The 21,366-nt window shown below is 46.7% G+C and overlaps 1 pseudogene across 1 annotated transcript; it reads left to right on the top strand.

Moving 5' to 3' along the window:
* The first annotated feature begins 388 nt into the window (after positions 1–388).
* Positions 389–12,939, top strand: LOC147119801 (uncharacterized; annotated as a pseudogene). The gene is made up of 2 exons (XR_015078084.1): positions 389–494; positions 12,387–12,939. The product of XR_015078084.1 is annotated as an uncharacterized LOC147119801 (transcript).
* Positions 12,940–21,366: the final 8,427 nt, after the last annotated feature.

The following is a 21,366-nucleotide window of genomic DNA, read 5'->3' as shown; positions in this document are numbered from 1 at the left end:
ATATTGGGGAAGTTGAAATCCCCTACTATTATTACCCTAATATTTCTACACGTCTATGAGATTTGCTTACATATCTGTTCCTCTATCTCCCCCTGACTGTTTGTAACAAGCAGGATAGATAAGGGGGAACCAGTGGATGTGGTGTGTTTGGGTTTTCAGAAGGCAATCGATAAGATGCCACCCAAGAGGTTATTAAACAAAATTAGGGCTCATGGGATTGGGGGTGATATACTAGCATGGTCCCTGGAGTTTGAGAGAAATCAGGTTTGAAAATGATGCAGCGTTTCAGCCCATGAGGGAGCTCCGGGCTGAGCCCCGCCCACTGGGTGCCACAAGCCCCGCCCCTCACACACTGCGAATGTTTGGAGGACCAACCGCCCGCTCAGTCCTCCAGCCCTGCCCCACTCTTCCTATTGGTCAGGAGCTCCCGTCAATCACCCGGGCAATGTGAGCTGAGCATGTGCGGATCCAGGCAGCAGCCGCTGACACATCAGGTGAGAGAGCTCAGTGAGCGGGTTCATGAACCCCGGGGGAGGCTGCGAGATTCTCAGCTCAGCTCGGTGTGAATGGGCTGCTCCATACCCCAGCTGCTCGTGGGAATGCCAGTGCGGAAGGCCTAGTGCAGAAGGCCTAGGGTGGAAGGCCCAGAGCAGAGTGTCCTAGTTGGGAGGCCCAGCATGGAGGACCCCAGGCGGGGAGCCTAGGGCGAAGCGGCTGGTCGCCAGAAGCGGAGTTGGATGATGTTGTGGGTGAGCATGCTGCACGGTTTCTAAAGGTGAAGAACAGTTTCGGGCCGAATGAGTTCCAGCAGCCCCGCCTGTGCTCCATCTGGTGGCAGCTGTGAGGCTTTGTTTTGGTGATGGGATCGGGTTTGTGCGCCGCCATTTGGTGGAGGAAAGACAGACTGTTCCTATCTATAGTATGGTACTTGAACAGCCATAAGATGGGAAAAGAGAACGGGATAAAAGTAAAAATGGAAAATAAAAGACAAAACAAGGTATATCAGCAAGGAATAATGATGGTTGGGTCCTGTGAGTGATAACAGCAGGAAGAAGGAATTTGAGTAGTCGTTTTCCTCTTTTACGGGATTTGAGAAAGTGGTCAGCTTCTTTTCTGTGGAAAGGTTGCAGGCTGTGGATAAGGATTATGACATTATATGGCTGGATAACATCAAGTGAAGTCGAGGAGTTATTAGGGTGCCAATAGGACTGGCGTTGAACTGGTATTACTTGTTTTTGAATAAGTTTCGGGTTCTGGTTAAAAGAGGTTTACTTGAAGTCTTAAGTGATTTTTTTTTTGATATGGTTGTGGGATTTGCTATATTGTGGTGTTATTTAGTGTTAAAGCCTTCCTTAATAGAATGAACAAACGCTCTAGTGAACGCACACATGCGGATACAAATATATGCACGCATACACAATGGAACTTACGTTCGACCGAATGAAGGGCCCGCTCTCCAGGATGGGGGTCACTCAGTGAGCATGAGGCCTGCTGGATGGATGAACGAATGCACGCATGCACACAGGTAGACAAATGATACACACGCTTACACAATGGAACTTACGTTCGACCGAATGAAGGGCCCTCGCTCCCCATGTGAAAGTCGGCTTGGTGAGCGTGAAGCCTGCCGGACAGATGAACGAACACATAGGCATGCACGCAGATAGAAACAGCACACATGTACGCAGTCATGCACATGGAACTTACGCTTGAGTGAACGAATGGACGAATGGAGGAATGAATGATTGAATCATTGAAAAATGCCAGTTGGACTGGCGTGTACGGATTCTTGGTTTATTAAATAGTTGCAGTTTGTACTGTAAACATTATTGATTTACCTGTAAAATTTATTGTTGTATTTATATTGTTGACCATAATTGGTCAGTCAATGTAATGGATTTACTATGTAACTGTTGAGTTGTATAAGTACTGTTGCACTTGAATGTTAAAATTTTAAAAAAAGGACAACAGGTTATACCAAGCAAAAATGAAGAGTTACTAGATTGCCAGTAGGACTGGTATTTATTGGTTTTTACTATGGGTACCTGTATTGTTGACATTGGTTTTGCCTGGAAAAATGTATTATTGTATTTGTACTGTTAATCCTGAAGCTGTTTTTTCTAAGGCTTAGCCTTATTGTGGTTAATGAATGTAATGGATTTATCATGTAATTGATAAATTGTAACAAGTATTACCAGATTTAAATAAAAGATTAACAAACCCCAGGGGGACGCGGGCTGCTCAGACACCGAGTGCGGCCCCAAGCCTGGCCCGGAGGAAACACTCAACATTATCTGCCTCCCCACAACAAACCGCCAGTTTAAGACACAAACTCCGAGACAACCAGGAAGTGCTGGGAAATCCCCAGTGAGTCAGGAAGCATCTGAAAATGGAGGAGAAATGGGGACCAGTCAGCGAGCGTCTGTAAATGGAGGAGGAATGGTGACTGGTCAGGGAGTGTCTGTAAATGGTAGAGAACTAGAGACTGGTCAGGGAGCGTCTGTAAATGAAGGAGAAATGGAGACTGGTCAGGGAGCATCTGTAAATGGAGGAGAAACTGAGACTGGTCATGTAGCATCTGTAAATGGAGGAGAAATGGAGTGTGGTCAGGGAGCGTCTGTAAATGGAGAAGTGGGGACTGGTCAGGGAGCATCTGTAAATGGAGAAGTGGGGACTGGTCAGGGACCGTCTGTAAATGGAGAAGAAGTGGGGACTCGTCAGGGACCATCTGTAAATGGAGGAGAAATGGTGACTGGTCAGGGAGCGTCTGTAAATGGAGGACAAATGGAGACTGGTCAGGGAACGTCTGTAAATGGAGGAGAAATGGAGAGTGGTCAGGGATTGTCTGTAAATGGAGGAGAACTAGAGACTGGTCAAGGAGCATCTGTAAATGGAGGAGAAATGGAGTCTGGTCAGGGAGTGTCTGTAAATGGAGGAGAAACTGAGACTGGTCAGGTAGCATCTGTAAATGGAGGAGAAATGGAGTGTGGTCAGGGAGCATCTGTAAATGGAGAAGTGGGGACTGGTCAGGGGCCGTCTGTAAATGGAGAAGAAGTGGGGACTCGTCAGGGACCATCTGTAAATGGAGGAGAAATGGTGACTGGTCAGGGAGCGTCTGTAAATGGAGGAGAAATGGAGACTGGTCAGGGAGCGTCTGTAAATGGAGGAGAAATGGAGACTGGTCAGGGAGTGCCTGTAAGTAAGGAGAAATGCAGACTGGTCAGGGAGTGTATGTAAATGAGGAGAAATGGAGATGGGTTAGGGTTGGTCTGTAAAGAATCATACTTAACCTATTTAACACAGGCTAAAGTCAACATAACGACAATATAAAGACAATGCATTGTTGTATTAGATTCTTCAGCTGATCACGTCAAGTCGGTTTGGCAAAACACGTTTTTTACTATGATTAACCCCTTCTTTGAAGAGAAAGGGGTTGTTTTCCTTAGAGCAGAGAAGGCTGAGGGGGGATCTGATTGAGGTGTACAAAATTATGAGGGGCATAGATAGGGTAGATAAAAAGGAACTTTTCCCCTTAGGGTCAATAACCAGGGGGCATAGTTTCATGGTAAGGAGCAGCAGGCTTAGAGAGGATTTGAGGAAAAACTGTTTCACCCAGCGGGTGGTTGGAATCTGGAACTCACTGCCTGAAAGGGTGGTAGAGGCAGGAACCCTCACAACATTCAAGAAGCATTTAGATGAGCACTTGAAACGCCATAGCATACAAGGCTATGGACCATGTGCTGGGAAATAGGATTTGAATAGTCAGGGCTTGATGGCTGGTGCAGACACGATGGACCGAAGGGACTCTTTCTGTGCTGTATAACTCTATGACTCTATGAATAAGACACAACTCCTCCTGCCTCCCCTGGACCATGACCCCATGACTGAACACCACACCATCAATTCTCAGAATGTCACTGACCTTACGTCTTCTACAGGAGAACTCAACCATTATAGAACTGAATGCAGCCAGAGTCAGCATCTTCACAGGAGGGAGAGGAAGCAGTTTGTGCAGAAATGAACCCAGCCAAGCGTTAACACCTTCAGGGCAGGAGAGGGAGAGAAGGGAACCAGTTATTGCATAACAGAACTCAGCCAGAGTCAGCACTTTCAGTGGAGGAGCAGAACAAATTAGCGCAGAAATGAAACCAGTCAGAGGAATCACCTTCAGGGCAGGAGAGGGAGAGAGTGGAACCAGTTAGTGTCGAACTGAACACAGAGTTGTGGCACTCAGAAAACTGGGAATAGAGGACAAAAGTTTGATGTAAGTGCGATTGGTTTGGATTTCAGCACAGGAAGGAGGGAGAGTATGTGGGACAGGGATTTACAGCTTTGGGGAACAATAAAGGAAAGAATGTTCGATAGAAACTAGAATTGTCCTGAATTTCTATCCTCTGCTTACAGTGATGATTTTTGTTAACTCTTTACAAGCTATTGGAAGGGGAGGATTTACACATGGAAAACTTAAACCACACATCATATCAAGATCTGACAGGGTCACTCGATTCCTCAGGACCTGAATATCGTTGGCCTTTGAATGTGGAAAGAGAAATATTTGTCTGTTCTGCCTATGCGAAAAGATTTCAAACATCAGTGTGACTGGAAAAGCACCGAGACACATGTCCAAGTGAGAGTGTTCCAGTGCACTTACTGTGGAAAGAGCTTTAACCAGTTACACAGCCTGAAAAAACATTGCACCTTTCACAGTAGGGAGAAACCATACACGTGTTCTGTGTGTGGACGAGGCTTCAACTGATCGTCCAGCCTGGAGAGACACAAGGACACCCGCACCACGGAGAAAGCAGGGAAATGTGGGGAATGTGGAAAGGGATTCAATTCCCCGTCTCAGCTGGAAATTTATCATCGCACTCACAATGGGCACATAAAGGCCGTTCAGTTGCCCTGAGTGTGGGAAGGGTTTCACTCAGTCATCTGACCTGCTGAGACACCAGCGAGTTCACACTGGGGAGAGGCCGTTCAGTTGCTCTCACTGCGGAATGAGATTCAAGTGTTCATCCCACCCGTTGACACACCAGCGAGTTCAGACTGGGAAGAGGCCATTCACCTGCTCCGTGTGTTGGAAGGGATTCACGTGTTCATCCAACCTTCTAACTCACCAGCGAGTTCACACTGCAGAGAGGCCGTTCACCTGCTCTGAGTGTGGGCAGGGATTCACTCAGTGATCCGGCCTCACGGCACACCAACGTACTCACACGGGGAGAGGCCATTCACTTGCTCCGTATGTTGGAAAAGATTCACTGATTCCTCCAGCCTGCTAAAACACCAGCGAGTTCACACCGGGGAGAGCCCGTTCACCTGCTCTGAGTGTGGGACGTGATTCATTCAGTCATCCCACCTGCTAACACACCAAAGTACTCACACCAAGGAGAAGCCATTCACCTGATCTGTAGGAAGTGAATCACTCCCTCATCCAGCCTGCTGACACACCAGCGAGTTCACACTGGGGAGAGACTGTTCACCTGCTCCGTGCGTGGGAAGAGATTAATTCAGTCATCCAGCCTGTTGCGACACCAGCGAGTTCAAAAGTGACTGCAAAGATAAGATTTTGCTGTTATTCCTGCTGTTAATCGCAACCAGGACTAAACCATGTTCATTGTGACAGTTAGGGTTTTTTTCTGGTGATGTTAATAACCCCTATAACTGGGCTGGAGTTTAATATTTTGATATTTCAAATAACAGTGTGTCGATATTTGATGTCTCCGAGATTAGAGTTTAGAAGATTGAGAGGTAATCTCATTAAAACTTACAAAATGCTTACAGGACTTGACAGGGTAGATGCAGGAAGGATGTTTCTCCTGGCTGGGGAGTGTAGAACCAGGGATCATAGTCCCAGAATAAGGATAGGCCATTTAGGATTGAGATGAGGAGAAATGTCTTCACTCAGACGGTGGTGAATCTTTGGAATCTCAGTCTTTGTGTATATTCAAGATAGAGATCGATAGATTTTTGAATATTAGGGAATCAAGGGATATGGGGTTGGTGCAGGAAAGTGGAGATGAGGTAGAAGATCAGCAATGATCTTACTGATTGGTGGGTAGGGCTCGAAGGGCCATGTGGCCTACTCCTGCTCCTATTTCTTATGTTCTTATGTACTTTGACAAGAGGAGACTAATTGATGTCCTGTTACCAACTGCTCCATTTTTGGTCCTTTTCTCCTTTCTAACGCGAGATTATTTCAGCTCTCGTGCATTCGGTTACTCTCATGCACAAGTCTCAGCTCTCCATACCTTCCAGAGTGCCTCTCCTAGCCTTGGTATCCAGGGAAGGTCTTGTTAACACGCCCGGGATCACTAAACACAAAACCCAGTCTGTTAATCACTTTCAGCTACTGGACTTAACGTGTGTCCCACAGTATCTCTCTCACCTTTGATGTGTGAATAGAGCATCACGCCAGCAAACCTGCTTTCAATTTAAATTTGAATCCACTCAGCAAGTGTATTTAAAAAAATACGTACAAGTAAACAGATCACGTCAAATAATTGGCAAAGATTTAGAATCAACAAGATGAATAAGTGAACACATCACCGCCCAATAACCCAGCTCTATATTCCATGTCTCTCTTTATATTTCAACTAATGTAACGATTTATGTGTCGGTATTACCAGATCACTTTGCTCCTCTACCCTATTTAGTTTCTTACCTTCTAAGCAATATCTGGCCTCTGTAATCCTCCTACCAAAATTAAACATTTCTCATTTCACTATATTGAAATTAATTTCCCATTTATCTGCCCAATTTGCAAGTCTGTTTATGTTTTCCTGTATTTTAGTGCAGTCGTCCACATTATTAGCTACAGCACACAAATTGCGACAACACCCCATTGAGATTGGGGCCGGAGGGGCAATTAACTGAGATTGATGGATATTTGTCAGGTTAGGGTATTAAGGATTTACCAAAGCGAGTAGAAGATGTTAAGATACAGATCAGCCATGATCTAATTGAATGGTGGATCAGACCTACTCCTGTTTCTATGTACCTCCAATTTCTGAGTCCAAATTATGGTGAACAAAATTGGTCCCAGCACGGATCCCTGCAGGACACCACTTCTCACTTGCTGCCAGTCCGAGAAATGACCCATCTCACCCACACACTGACTTTTGTTTTGTGGCGGAGTTTCCATCCATTCTACTCACTGGCAAATGGCCTGATTTTGGCCATCTTGCAGATTGTTCTGATGAAGGGTCCCAGCCCTGAAACGTTAACTCTGTTTCTCTCTCCACGGATGCTGCCTGGCCTGCTGAGTATTTCCAGCATTTTCTGTTGTTATTGCAGACTGTACCTACTGCAGGTCTGGGCACGGTTAAATTCTTTAAATAATTTAATTATTAAGTTTATTCATGCCCCCCTGGCCGGAATCTCAAGGGGCTGACTATTTGGATACATACTGGAGCATTCGCGATGCTGAGGAGGTCATGGATAACATGTTTAGGGAGTTGGTCACACCACAGGTAAAGGCTGCACAGGCAGGAAGAGAATGGGTGACCACCAGGCAGAGTAGTAGGCGCAGGCAAGTAGTGCAGGGGTCCCCTGTGGCTATCCCCCTCTCAAACAGATATACCGCTTTGGATATTGGCGAGGGAGGTGGCTTATCAGGGGAAGGCAGCAGCAGCCAACTTCCTGACACCGTGGGTGGTTCTGCTGCACAGGACGGGAGGAAAAAGAGTGGGAGAGCTATAGTAATAGGGGACTCTATTATAAGGGGAATTAATAGGCGTTTCTGCGGCTGCAAATGAGACTCCAGGATGGTATATTGCCTCCCTGGTGCAAGGGTCAAGGATGTCTCAGAATGGCTGCAGAACATTTTGGAAGGGGAGGGTGAACAGCCAGTTTTCGTGGTGCATATAGGCACCAACAATATAGGTAAAAAACGGAATGAGCTCCTAAGAGCTGAATATAGGAGGTAAATTAAAAAATAGGACCTCAAAGGTAGTAATCTCAGGATTGCTACCAGTGCCACGTGCTAGTCAGAGTAGAAAAAGAAGGATATTTCAGATGAATACGTGTCTAGAGGAATGGGGCAAGGGGGAGGGATTCAAATTTCTAGGACATTGGAACGGTTCTGGGGGAGGTGGGACCAGTATAGACCGGATGGTTTGCACCTGGGCAGGACCGGGACCGATGTCCTAGGGGGAGTGATTGCTAGTGCCCTGGGGGAGGGTTTAAACTAAAATGGCAGTGGGTTGGGAACCTGAGCAGGGGGACAGAGGAAAGGGAAACCAGGATAGAAGCAAAAGAAAGGAAGCAGAAAAACAAAGGTGGCAGTCAGAGAAATCAAGGGTTTAAATCAAACATGGCCACAGTAAATAATAATTCTAAAAGGTGTAAGAGTGTTAAAAAAACAAGCCTGAAGGCTTTGTGTCTTAATGCGAGGAGCATTCGTAATAAGGTGGATGAATTAGCCGCGCAAATAGAGGTAAATGGATATGATATGATTGGGATTACGGAAACATGGCTCCAGGGTGACCAAAGCTGGGAACTCAACATCCAGGGGTATTCAATTTTCAGGAAGGATAGGCAAAAAGGAAAATGAGGTAAGGTAGCATTGCTTGTTAAAGAGGGGATTAACACAATTGAAAGGAAGGATATTAGCTCTGATGATGTGGAATCTGTATGGGTAGAACTGAGAAATACCAAGGGGCAGAAAACATTAGTGGGAGTGGCATACAGACCTCCAAACAGTAAAGCGGAGGTTGGGGATGGCCTAAAATGGGAAATTAGAGATGCGTGCAATAAGGGCACAACAGTTATCAGGGGTGACTTTAATCTACAAATAGATTGGGCTAACCAAATTAGCAACAATACTGTGGAGGAGGAATTCCTGGATTGTATACGATATGGTTTCCTGGGCCAATATGTCGAGGAACCAACTAGAGATCAGGCCATCTTAGTCTGGGTATTATGTAATAGAGTCATAGAGTCATAGAGTTTTACAGCACAGAAAGAGGCCCTTCGGCCCATCGTGTCTGCGCCGCCCATCCACCCCTGAAATGAGAAAGGATTAATTAGCAATCTTGTTGTGCGAGGCCCCTTAGGTCGGAGCGATCATAATACGATAGAATTCTTCATTAAGATGGTGTGTGAAGTCGTTGACTCAGAGACTAGGGTCCTGAATTTAAATAAAGGAAACTACGATGGTATGAGGCGCTAGTTGGATAGGATTGACTGGGGAATGTTACTCAAAGGGTTGACGGTGGATAGGCAATGGCAAACATTCAAAGATCGCATGGATGAACTACAGAATTTGTTCATCCCTGTTTGGCATAAAAATAAATCAAAAAAATTGACTCAACCGTGGCTAACAAGGGAAATTAGGGATAGCATAAGATCCAAGAAGAAGACATATAACCTGGCCAGAAAAAGCAGTAAACCTGAGGATTGGGAGCAGTTTAGGATTCAGCAAAGGAGGAAAAAGGGATTAATTAAGAGGGGGAAAATAGAGTATGAGAGTAAGCTTGCAGGGAACATAAAAACTGACAGTAAAAGCTTTTATAGACATGTGAAGAGAAAAAGATTGGTGAAGTCAAAAGTAGGTCCCTTGCAGTCAGAATCAGGGGAATTTATAATGGGGAACAAAGAAATGACAGAACAATTAAATACATACTTTGTTCTGTCTTCACAAAGGAGGACACAAATAACCTCCTAGAGATGTTGGGGAACATAGGGTCTAATGAAAGGGAGGAACTGAAAGGAATCAGTATTTGTAGGGAAATGGCATTAGGGAAATTGACGGGATTGAAGGCTGATAAATCCCCAGGGCCTGATAATCTACCTCCTAGGGTACTTAAGGAAGTGGCCCTAGAAATAGTAGATGCATTGCTGGTCATCTTCCAAAATTCAATAGACTCTGGAACAGTTCCCATGGATTGGAGGGTAGCTAATTTTACCCCACTTTTCAAAAAAGATGGTAGAGAGAAAACGGGGAATTATAGACTGGTAAGCCTGACATCGGTAGTGGGGAAAATGCTAGAATCCATTGTAAAAGATGTAATAGCAGAGCACTTGGAAAACAGTGACAGGATCGGACAAAGTCAACATGGATTTACAAAAGGTAAATCGTGCTTGACTAATCTACTGGAATTTTTTGAGGATGTAACTGGAAGAATAGATAAGGGCGAACCAGTGGATGTAGTGTATTTGGAATTTCAGAAGGCTTTTGATAAGGTCCCGCATAAGAGATTAGCGTGTAAAGTTAAGGCACATGGGATTGGGGCAAGGTACTGACTTGGATAAAGAACTGATTGGCAGACAGGAAGCAAAGAGTTGGAATAAATGGCTCTTTTTCCGAGTGGCAGGCAGTGACTACTGGGGTACCGCAGGGATCGGTCCTAGGACCCCAGCTATTCATAATATATATAAATGATCTAGGCAAGGGAACTAGATGTATTATCTCCAAGTTTGCAGATGACACAAAGCTGGGTGGGCGTGTGTGCTGTGATGCCAAGAAACTCCAGTATGATTTGGACAGGTTGGGTGATTGGGCAGAAGCATGACAGATGCAGTATAATGTGGATAAATGCGAGGTTATCCACTTTGGTGGCAAAAGCAGGAAGGCAGATTATTATCTGAATGTCAATAGATTGGGAGAAGGGGAAGTGCAAAGAGACCTGGGTGTCCTTGTGCACCAGTCGCTGAAGGTAAGCCTGCAGGTGCAGCAGGCGGTTAAGAAGGCAAATGGTATGTTGGCCTTCGTAGCGAGAGGGTTTAAGTACAAGGACAAGGATGTCTTGCTGCAGTTGTACAGGGCCTTGGTGAGACCACACCTTGAGTATTGTGTGCAGTTTTGGTCGCCTTATCTGAGGAAGGATGTTTTTGCCATGGAGGGAGTGCAGCGAAGATTCACCAGACTGATACCTGGGATGGCAGGAATGACGTATGAGGAGAGATTGGGTCGATTGGGCTTATACTCGCTGGAGTTTAGAAGAATGAGAGGGGATCTCATTGAAACTTATAAAATTCTAACAGGACTGGACAGACTGGATGCTGGAAGGATGTGCCCGATGGCTGGGGAGTCCAGAACCAGGGGTCACAGTCTAAGGGTAAGGGGTAAGCCATTTAGGACAGAGATGAGGAGGAATTTCTTCGCCCAGAGAGTGGAGAACCTGTGGAAATCTCTACCACAGAAGGTAATGGAGGCCAATTCATTAAATATATTCAAGAAGGAGATGGATATATTTCTTAAGGCTAAAGGGATCAAGGGATATGGGGAGAAGGCAGGGACAGGGTACTGAATTTGGATGATCAGCCATGATCTCATTGAATGGCTTAGCAGGCTCGAGGGGCCGAATGGCCTACTCCTGCTCCTATCTTCTATGTTTCTATGTTTTTTCTAGTCACTATTTGGAGCATTCAATGCCGGTATATTTACCCAGAATACTCCGCGGGGCAGAAAGTGCCCTATTAATGGCCGCAGGCGCGCGAACCGGGCGGTGGTCTGAGCATGCGCAATGCGAGTGGTGGAGATGGATTGAGAAAATATAGGTGGCTTGGGTGGCGGTAGGAGATTGTGGGCGTTGGCGAGGAATTGGACCCGCGGGTAGGCAGGGAAGCTCCATCAACACCTGGGGTAGCCCTCGGCCCCGTGTTTGTCCCGCGGTGTCAGGCTCGGCCGCGTGGTGTCAGTGGCCGACATCAAGGTCAGGGAGGATCGCACGCATGCGCGGCCATCTTAGTAGGAGCAGTGATGGGGGGACTTCCGGTCCCTGTTCCCAATCGGGTCCCAGTGCCCGGGAGATGGAGTATCCGGCAACAGCTTTTTCAGCACCTTCGACCACTCCCAGGACGCATTTCATGTTTGTGGTCTATAGGCTTCCATGGGCCAGGTATATATTCAGTGTGAGAGGCTGCAGCCCCTGGAGAGTTACCTGAAGGGTCTGCTCCTCAACTTTTGGTCAGACTTTAGACCCACGCGCCTAATCTTTGGCCGCCCGGTGCGGAGGGGGGGTGGGTAAGTCGGAGGAACTTCTCTTGGACCTGCTCTTGGGCCCGGCTAAAACAGCACTTTGTAGGTCCAGGATGGGCGGGGCCCATGGGGAGTCACTCTCGCTGTCTGCCTCTCTCCCATGGTCTTGTCCTAGCCCGGGTGGCCCTGAAGAGGGAGCATGTGGTGTCCTTGATACCTTCCGTGCCCGGTGGGCACCTCAGGGTACAGATTGTCTCACAGACACTGGGAACAACATTCTGGTTTAGTTGGAAAGGTTCCCTCAGCTTTGTTAGGACTTTGTTGCTTATTATGGCTTATTTTAGTTTGATTGGACCACATGTTTGGGGGAACAAGAGAGGAAAGACTGTTCCATAAACACTGGATTGTCTGTTCTGAATTTCTACCCTGTATTTACAGTCACGACTTTTGTAAACTCTTTTTACAGGGTATTAGAAGGAGAGGATTTGCAGACGGGAAACTCAAACCAAACCTCACGTCAAGAGTGTTCCAGTGCACTGACAGTGGAACGTGCTTTAACCAGTTACACAGCCTGAGAACACATCACACCATTCACAGCAGGGAGAAACTGTACACGTGTCTTGTGTGTGGACAAGGCTTCAACCAATCATCCAACCTCGAGAGACACAAGGACACCCACACCACGAAGAAACCGTGTAAATGTGGGGAATGTGGGAAGTGATTCAATTACCCATCTGAGCTGCAAACTCATCGACGAGTTTACAGTGGAGAGAGGCCATTCACCTGCTCCGTGTGTGGAAAGGGTTTCACTCAGTCATCCCACCTGCTGACACACGAGCGGTATCACAAGTGACTGCAGTGGTAGGATTCTGCTGTTACTGATGCTGTTAATCACATCCAGGACTGAACTATGTTCTTTCTGTCAGTTGGGGTTTGTTTCTGCTGATCTTAATAATCTCTGTAACCGGGCTGGAGATTAATATTCTGGATAAATGTTGAATAAATCTGATTTGTTTCAACACACTGTGTCGAGTCCGTGATGTCGCCATGATAAGAGGACACTAATTAATGACTCTTCCATTTTTGGGGCGTTTCTCCTTTCTTACTCTGGATTGTTTCAGTTCTCATCTGATTGGCCTTCTACCATCCTGGTAGTCCCTTGACAAATAAAATGGAATTGTTGACTAATCACAGCAATCAATCTCTATCGATTAGTCTACAACAGACCCAGACATGAGGTGAGGAAACCCCAGTGGTGGAGAGCTTTCGGAACCATAGGACCACAGTCACCTGTTCCTCCTGAGCACGCTGCACTTACCACATATTATGTCTCTAATTACTCACATACTGTGTCCTCAAGTGTTATACTAGGAATAATGTCTTTTTAATTTGCATTTGAATGAATCGACAGTAACTGCTTCTACCGTCTCCTTAGGGAGCCTGTCCATAGATTGACCATTCACTCACTGAAATATTGTTTCAGCAGATTGGGTTTGAATTGACCCCCTTCAAGCCCAGGCCGTGTCCTCTGGTTCTACTGTCTGGACAAGGTGAAATAACTTGTCGTGCTTTACATTATCTGGTCCATTTAGAATCCTAAAAACAGCAATCATATCACCTCTCAACAATCTCTTTTCCAGTGTGAACATGCCCAATTTACATAACTTAGACATGTTGGCTCCAAACGAGATAATTCTTACACAAATCCTGTGATGCTTCTTAAATCGCATGAACCTGACACGTCATAGAATCAGAGAAGGACACAGCACAGAAGGAGGTAACTCGGCTCGTCCTGCCTGGGCCGACACTCTGGTAGAGCTATCCAATTAGTGCCACACCCCTGCTCTTTCCCCATAGCCCTGTAAATATTTTCCCTTCAATTATTTATCCAATTCCCTTTTAAAGTTATTATCGAGTCTGCTTCCATCACCCTTTCAGGCAGTGCTTTCCTGATCATAGCAACTCGCTGTGTAATGTTTTTCCCCTCATATCGCCTCTGGCTCTTTTGCCAATTACCTTAAATCTGTGTCCACTAGTTACTGACCCTTCTGCCACTGGAAACAGTTTCTCCTTATTTATTGTATCAAAACCCTTCATGATATTGAACATCTCTGTCAAATATCCTTTTAACCTTCTCTGCTCTAAGGACAACAGCCCCAGCTTCTCGTTGAGTATATTCAAGGCTGAGATTGATAGATTTTTGGGCTCCAGGGGAATCAAGGGATATGGAGATCGGACGGGAAAGTGGAGTTGAAGTCAAACATCAACCATCATCTTACCGAAAGGCGGAACAGACTCAAGGATCCATGTGGCCTACTCCTGCTCCTAATTCTTACATTCTCGAGTCTCTCCACATAAGTGAAGTCCCTCATCTGTAATACCATTCTAGTAAATCTCTTCTGCACCCTCTCTGAAATCTTGACGCCCTTCCTAAATTATGATGCCCAGAATTGAACAAAATATTCCAGCTGAGGATTAACCAGTGTTTTATAAAGGTTTGGCCTAACTTCCTTGCTTTTGTACTCTATGCCTCTGCTTATAATGTTTAGGATCTCATAGGCATCTTTAACAGCCTTCTCAACTTGTCCTACCACCTTCAAAGATTTGTGTACATACACTCCCAGGTCTCTCTCTTCCTACACCCGCACTAAAATTGTATCATTTAGTTTATATTCGTTTCTCCTCAATTTTCCAACCAAACATCGACCATCGTCATTCCTGCTTCAGCCCATCTCCTGCTGAAACCCTCAGCTATGGCTCTGTTACCTCCAGACTCCACTATTCCAATGGTCTCCTGGCCGGCCTCCCATCTTCCCCCCTCCAGAAACTTCAGCTCATCCAAATCTCTTCTGCCCTACAACCCTCAGAGATATCTGCGCACCTCCGATTCTGGTCTCTTGAGCATCCCCGCTTTTAATTGCTCCACCATTGGCGGCCGTGCCTTCAGCTGCCGAGGCCCTAAGCTCTGGAATTCCCTCCCTAAACCTCTCCGCCTCTCTGCCACTCTCTCCTCCTTTAAGACGCTCCTTAAAACCTACCTCTTCGACCAAGCTTTTGTTCACCTGCCCTAATTTTTCCTTATGCGGCTCAGTGACACTTTTGTTTGATAACGCTCCTGTGAAGCACCTTGGGATGTTTCACCACATCCTCGATTTTAAAATTCTCATCCTTGTTTTCAAATCCCTCCATAGCCTCGCCACTCCCTAGCTCTGTAACCTCCTCCAGCTCCTCAACCCTCTGAAAATTCCTTTTACCTGCTCCATGTGTGAGAAGGGATTCACTTGTTCAACCAACCTCACTTTACATCAACTTGTTCATACTGATAAGAGACCTTTTAAATGTTCTGATGAAAGGTCATCGACCTGAAACATTAACTCTGTTTCTCTCTCCACAGAAGCTGCCTGGCCTGCTGAGTATTTCCAGCAAATTCAGCTTTGATTTCAGATTTCCAGCATCCGCAGTATGTTGCTTTTGTTTCAACTGATCTGACTGTGAGAAGAGCTTTAAAGCACAAGGGATCTGCTGAATCAGCAGCAACATATTCCCACAGGGGAGAGACCGTTCACTTGGTTTGTCGTGGGGAGGGATTTAATTAGGAATCCAGCCAGTTGACTCACCAGCGAGTTCACAAGTGACAGCAGTGGTTGGATTCTGTCGTTAATAACATCCAACAACAACATAAACTTGTATTTATATAGCACCTTTAACATAATAAAAGGTCCCAAGACACTTCACAGGAGCATTATCTCACAAAATTTGACACAGAGACAAATATGGAGATATTAGGACAGAGGTAAATAAATCCTGGGACTACTTACACTCTGACGTAAAACCCATGGACAACTTACACTGAGACACCAAATCCAGGAACCACTTACACTTGACACCAAACCTAGGGACCATTTACACTGCAACACCAAACCCAGGGACCACTTACACAGTGCCACCAAATCCAAGGACCCTTAAACTGCAACACCAAACCCAGTGACCACTTACACTAAGACACCAAATCAAGGGACCACTTACATGGTACAAAATTAGAAAGGAACTTTTTCCCATAGTAGAGGGGTCAATAACAAGGGGGCATAGTTTGAAGGTAAGGGGCCGGAGGTTTAGAGGGGATTTGAGGAAGAACTTTTTCACCCAGAGGGTGGTTGGAATCTGGAACTCACTGCCTGAAAGGGTGGTAGAGGCAGGAACCCTCACAACATTCAAGAAACATTTGGATGAGCACTTGAAATGCCATAGCATACAAGGCTACGGACCAAATGCTGGAAAATGGGATTAGATTAGACAGGGCTTGATGGTCGGCACGGACGCAATGGGCCGAAGGGCCTCTTTCTGTGCTGTATAACTCTATGACTCTATGGTAACACCAAATCCAGGGCCATTTAATAACATCCAACAACAGCAAAAACTTGCATTTATATAGCGCCTTTATCATAAAACATCCTAAGCCACTTCACAGGGGCATTATCAAACAAAGTTACTGAATACGGGTGAGGGCGATGGGCCATCTGGGGAGTGCAGCCAGGGCCAAGTCCATGGCACCACGGGTGGCTCAGCTGTACAAGGGGGGAGGAGGGAGATTGGGAAAGCAACGGTGAAAGGAGATTCAATAGTTAGGGGAACAGACGGGTTTCTGCGTCCACAGATGTAATTCCAGGAAGGTATGCTGCCTCCCTGGTGCCAGAGTCAAGGATGTCACTGAACAGCTGCAGGACATTCTGAGGGGGGAGTGTGAACAGCCAGAGGTCGTGGTCCATATTGGTACCAACAACGTAGGCAGAAAGAGGGATGAGGTCCTGCGGGCAGATTTTAGGCAGCTGGGAAAGAGATTAAAAAGCAGGACTTCAAAGGTTTTAATCTCTGGATTACTCCCGGTGCCACGAGCTAGTGAGTATAGAAATCAGAGGATAGAGCATATGGATGCATGGCTGGAGCAATGGTGCAGGAGGGAGGGTTTTAGATTCCTGGGACATTGAGACTGCTTCTGGGGGAGGTGGGACCTGTACAGGCCAGACAAGTTGCACATCAACAGAGCCAGGACCAAAATTCTCGTGGGGGCGGGGTTGCCAGTGCTGTTCGGGAGAGTTTAAACTAATTTGGCAGGGGGAGGGGCACCAGGATGTAGCATTAGAAAGGAGAAAAAAATGATTGGGAGAGACAGATAGCATTACCGTAAGACAGAGTAAGGTAATAGGTGGGGTCAGACTAAGAGAGAATACAGGAAGGTCTAAGATAGGTTTACAGTGCATGTGTGTAAATGTACAAAGTGTGGAAAATAAGGTTGGTGAGCTGCAGGTGGAGATAGCTGTAATGTATGAACCTTTAAGGGGGGGAACTACTTTTTACAGCTCATGTATACTGTAGTACCGGCAGTGACCACACCTGTATATAACGCTGAGTAGTAATCTGAACAGATCAGTTGCAGTCTGAGCCACGTTGAGTAAACACCTGTTGTACCGTTCTCCGCAGTCTGTGTCTTCTTATACACGGACGTAACATTGGCGACGAGGCAGGTTCGAACCTACCTGCAACTCTGCATCACCTCCCGGGGATTCGTTCCTGGAGATCAGTGGATTGGAGGTCAAGGCCAGAGACTCAGGTGTCGACCACGGGCAACCGCCCAGTCATCCAGCAGAGACTCGAGAATTGCGGGGGAGGCTGTCGCGAGCCAGGCTTGGCTTTCCAGTCGAGGTGGTCCAGCGAAACGGGCTGGCAACAGGTAGTGCGCAGACACTTGCCGGACAGCGGCGGGCTGGACCCCGACCGAGCGGCACAGCAAAGGGCTGAGCAGCGTCGATGGGGGAGAGAGAGAGAGGGCAGAGCGCACAGGTCACAGCCGCTGCTCAGGGGCTGAGCAGTGTCGGAGAGAGGGAGAGAGAGACGCGCAGAAACCCGCAAGGCGCCGCCATTGCCACGAGGACTGCCGAGAGCGGCGTTGGCAGCAGCGCAGGAGAAGTGCGCGAAACCTACAGGGCGCCGCCATTGCCGGGAGCGGTGTCGGCAGCAGCGGGGGAGGAAGGAAAGCAAGGGAGACGCCATTTTAAGCCATTGGGAGATGCCATTTTAAACCACACCCAAAATGCCGAAGAGTGGCAGTATCACCGCATTTGACAATGAAGTCGAAGATTGGGCTACATATGTTGAACGGATAGAGGTGTACTGCAAGGCAAATGAGGTGTCAGATGACAAGAAAGCGTCGGTATTGTTAAATTTAATGGGTGCAAAGACGTATGGTTTATTACGAAATCTAGTAACCCAACGAAGCCAATGGAAAAGAGTTTTGAAGACATAGTAATGATACTAAAGGAACATTTAAACCCCACACCGCTGCTGATAGCAGAAAGAGTCAAGTTTCACAAACGGAACCAGCATAAGGATGAAAGCAATGCTGATTATTTAACAGAACTGCGCAAACTATCGAAACACTGCCAGTTTGGAGTGGGACTGGCAAATACCTTAAGGGACAAGTTTGTGTGTGGTCTTCAAAGTGAAGGAACCCAGAAACGGCTTTTATCTGACAAGGACCTTACGCTGGAAAAGGCTTTCAGCAATGCGGTATCATATGAAGCAGCAGCACGGGACGCTGCAGAGATACAACAGAGACCGCAAGAATATGGCACAAACGAAATGTCATATGGAACAGAGAAGTGCTATTGCTGCGGCAGAACAACACACGACCAGAATGGTTGCTGGTTCAAAGACAAAGTGTGCAGACAGTGTGGAAAAGTAGGACACATAACACGAGTCTGCAGGTCGGGAAAGAAAACCAGCAAAAAGAAACCTACCAAAGGAAAGTACAAGAAGGTACATAAGATGACGGAGAATAGTTCAGACGAACAAAAGAGTGATAACGACTCCAAAAGCAGGGAACTGAGTTGTCTGAAACGACATAATATGATCACAACGGAAGATCACCGAACCATTTGGGTCACTCTCAAGATAGCAGGAGTCCAGGTAAAGATGGAATTGGACACAGGATCAGCCCTAACAGTCATAAACCGACAGGACTACGAGTGGCTATTCTCACACATACCCTTGAGAGACACAAAAATTATTTTGAAGACGTACATGGGGCAAAAAGTCTACCCCAAAGGAAAAATAAGGGTGACCGTTATATATAACGGTAAGGAAACACCAAAACTAGACCTGTATGTATTGCAAGATGGAGGACCACCATTACTGGGACGTGAATGGATCCGGAAAATACAACTGGATTGGCATTCCATACAGGGACTGACTGTGGCTGAAAAAAGGATGACGACGTCACGCCTGGGCGACTGTCAAAGATCCTAACTGATGCGAAAGAAGTGTTCCAGCAAGGACTCGGAACACTAAAAGGCATGACAGCGATGATTAAAATTGAAGAAAACGCAAGCCCAAAATTTTTTTAGGCCAGACCAGTACCTTATGCGATCCGCCCAGCCGTCGAAGCAGAGCTGGAGAGTCTGGAACGTTCAGGTGTACTGTCCAAGGTAGACTGGAGCGAGTGGGCTACACCCATCGTCCCTGTGATGAAAAAGTCATTGAGCAGCATGCCTGGGGAACCAAAGAAGATTCGCATCTGTGGGGACTTCAAGGTAACAGTGAACCCGGTCCTTCACACCGTACAATATCCACTTCCGCGGATTGAAGATATTTTCGCCTCGCTATCTGGAGGGAAACGCTTCACTAAGATTGATCTGGCCCAGGCGTATCTGCAAATGGAGGACGAAGAAGCATCAAAAAAATACCTCACAATCAACACCCATAAAGGTCTCTACCAATACAACGGGCTGGTATTCGGGGTAGCATCAGCTCCGGCTATTTGGCAGAGGGCAATGGAACAAGTCCTGCAAGGGATCCCAGGGACCCAGTGTTATTTGAACGACATCCTGGTCACGGGCAAAAATGACAGTGATCACCTTGCCAACCTGGAGCAGGTGCTCACTAGATTGCAGGAATATGGGCTCCGAGCTAACCACCCCAAATGCGAGTTTTTTAGAAAACAAATCTCGTATTGTGGCCACGTTATCGATAAAGAGGGGTTACATAAGTCCCCAGAGAAGATTGAGGCAGTAGTCAAGGCTCCAGCACCGGAAAATGTGTCACAACTGAGGTCGTTCCTCAGGCTGGTAAACTACTACCATAAGTTCTTGCCGAATGTGTCTACAATACTACACCCACTGAACACCCTACTGCAAACTGGGGTGCCATGGAAGTGGAGTGACGAATGTAGACGAGCTTTCCAGAAGAGCAAAACACTAATCACATCGAAAGAGGTATTGGCCCATTACAACCCAGCATTACCAATTCGGTTGGCATGTGATGCGTCACCCTACGGCATTGGAGCGGTGCTGTCGCACAAATTCTCGGATGGCTCAGAGAGGCCAATAGCCTTTGCGTCACGATCACTAGCCTCAGCCGAGCGTAACTACGCCCAGATTGACAGGGAGGCCCTCAGCAAAGTGTGGGGAGTGAAAAAGTTCAATCACTATCTGCACGGGCAGAAATTCACCTTGCTGACTGATCACCAGCCTCTTGTCTCCATTTTTAATCCGAAGAAGGGCGTTCCGGTGATGACTGCGCAACGACTACAAAGATGATCACTTTTTCTAGGGGCGCACCACTATGAGATTGAATATGAGGGCACGAAACAGCATGGAAATGCTGATGGGCTATATCACCTGCCACTGCCTACTGCAGAGGAAGCACCAGCAGTGGATCCTGTCGAAATATTCCATTCGACTATAGTTGAATACCTACCGGTAACTAATGCTTGTATCGAAAAGGAAACCCGAAATGACCCGACACTGTCTCGGGTATATGATTTGACGGTGAAGGGATGGCCAGCACATGGCGACTCACTGTTGCCAGCATTCTCGACAAGGAGAGAACAGCTGTCAGTGTGCCGGGGGACCTTGATGTGTGGATCCCGAGTGGTAATTCCACCCAAGTTAAGGGATAGAGTGCTCAATGAGCTTCATGAGGGTCATCTGGGAGGGGTAAAAATGAAAAGCCTAGCCAGGGCTTATGTGTGGTGGCCGGGAATCGATAAATAAATCGAGGACCTGGCCAAGAGCTGCTCAGGATGCCAGAAAGTCCAAAATGCACCACCACAGGCCCCTCTACACCCGTGGGAGAGGCCCTCATCTCCATGGCAACGGGTGCATATTGATTTTGCTGGTCCATTCATGGACTCAATGTTTTTAATAGCCGTGGATGCGCACTCGAAATGGCCTGAGGTCATCAAAATGTCCTCCACCACCACGGAGAAAACTATTGCAGTCCTACGGACCATTTTTGCCAGGAATGGCTTGCCAGAACAGATTTGCTCCGACAACGGACCACAGTTTGTGTCCGAAGAGTTCCGGAGGTTCTTGAAAAGGAATGGGGTAAGGCATTACACATCCGCCCCGTATTATTCAGCCACAAATGGATTGGCTGAGAGGTTCGTACAA

The sequence above is a fragment of the Somniosus microcephalus genome, chromosome 4 (assembly GCF_052327205.1).
Source record: "Somniosus microcephalus isolate GS21.2 chromosome 4, FLI_Smic_1.0, whole genome shotgun sequence".
Taxonomy (NCBI): Eukaryota; Metazoa; Chordata; class Chondrichthyes; order Squaliformes; family Somniosidae; genus Somniosus; species Somniosus microcephalus.
Note: the sequence above shows the minus strand (reverse complement) of the source record. Positions and strands in the feature narration are given on the sequence as shown.